This window comes from Olea europaea, unplaced genomic scaffold (assembly GCF_002742605.1).
Source record: "Olea europaea var. sylvestris unplaced genomic scaffold, O_europaea_v1 scaffold307, whole genome shotgun sequence".
NCBI lineage: Eukaryota > Viridiplantae > Streptophyta > Magnoliopsida > Lamiales > Oleaceae > Olea > Olea europaea.
The window spans coordinates 617486-619435 of record NW_019249416.1 but is presented as its reverse complement, the minus strand read 5'-3'; positions in this window follow the sequence as shown (position 1 = coordinate 619435).

Genomic DNA, 1950 nt, shown 5'->3' with positions numbered 1-1950 from the left:
TGGATATTATTAAAAATAATAATGAAAGAAAAGAAAAGTGATGGATACAATTCACTCTCTCTCAATAAAGGTGCCCACCCAAAAGGGTGGATCTAGTCCTTGGGCAAGGTGAAGCTGTTGGTGTGGGTCAATCCAAGCCGTTTGGCTTGTTTATCGTCAGACTTGACTTGACTCACTAGGTGAGCAGTCTCGTACTCACGTATGGAGTGAGTCAATCACAAAACGATTCACTTCATCAAATGTGGGCTAGATTCGTCCCACCAACTCACCCATTGATGGGTGAGCCAAAGTCGAGCCGGCTTCTTGTTTTTATATAGTGAAAATTGCATCACTCACAAACTGCGATTCAGGTAATGAGCCAATTCAATTGATTAACTCCCTTAGGGTGCAAGCCAAATTTGTGGAGTGAGACGAACCAACGAGCTGTCCTCGCCCACTTAACACCCTTGCGTGGAGATCAAGCCAAGCCAACCCCCTAAAGAAGAGAAGGGGGGGGGGGGGGGGGGAAGAAGAGGGGGGGGTGGAGAAAAGAAAAAGTTTTGATTTCATTTCATTGAGCCAATTTGCGTTCCCATTCTAGATTAAAATTCTAAAATGTTAGGAAAAGTTTTTGATATTATTTTAAAGTGCCCATGGCATCACAATATACTTTGCAAGAAACCTTAAATTTGCAAAATCGTTAAAAGACGATGTTGCAATAGCGCATTAAAAATAGCTACACAAATAATTTCAAAAAAATTGAACTCTTTTTTTAATCTCTTTGACCTTTTTTTCGAGCTATACTTCTCAATCATGATGATAGGTATTATATAAAAAAATCGGCCATATATTCAACACATATTTCAAAAAATAACATCGTTAAATGATGGATCTAAAATAGCTAACATAAGATGACTCTTAAATGAGTATAGTAATCTTGTATCATGTCCACCAACTCTATCGTCACTTTAAATAAAATTTTATTTCTCGTGTAACTTGAATATTCGAATACAAATAAAATTATTTTCAGGTCATTAAAAGTTGTATATTATTATTTTTAAAAGAATTTGTACAAAAAAAATTATTTTCAGGACATTAAAAGTTGTATATTATTATTTTTAAAAGAATTTGTGAATTGAAAATTTGAGATTCTTAGTTGAATTTGTATATTTTAGTTCTTGGTATTGATACAAAGCTAATCAATTTTTATCTCCAAAAATGATTGGTGTACGGATTTTTGGTCTAGAGAAAATTTACAAAAACCTCACAAAGTGTGAGTCCCACCTGAAATAAACAATGTCAAAAAATTTACTCCACCTTCCATGATGTGAGGTGTCGGTAGGGGTTCTGCCTGTACACCAATCATCATTCTTTTATCTTTCAGGGAACTAAGTTGCACCTAAAGTAGTATGTTAAAGTATTTGAATTGCACATGTTTTATACTCTGATGTGAGCCAGGGGCCACAAGCGTCAAAGTCAAGTCCAACGTCAAGCCCTAGAAGGATCTGCTGATAGTCAAGGGCGGTCCGATGACTCGAGCAAGGACGAAGCGAGTAAAAGAGGCGATGAGATTGCTCATCAAGGCAACTATTGATGAAACCATGTTTGGCACTCCAAATGGGACAAGTATTGTGTTGGGGTCGAAAGCCCAAGAGACTTGGATCAACGTGTTAAAGGTGGACGGAAATGGAGTGGAGAGCCAAAGTTGTGTGACCGCACAACACAAATGACCTGCGATCGCACAGACCTAGGCCGAGAGTTGAAGGAGGCCTGACTTCAATTCCATGCGGCCCCATGGAATTGAACCATGCGACTGCATGGTTATTTTCATACTCGTTTTTTTTTATTTTTTTGCGATTTTTCTAATTTTACTAGAATTCTATATTTAATTGATTTCTTACCATATTTAGAAAATTATGCATGAAATTACCTAGATTCTTAGTACTAGTATAAATACACTTATTATTTTCA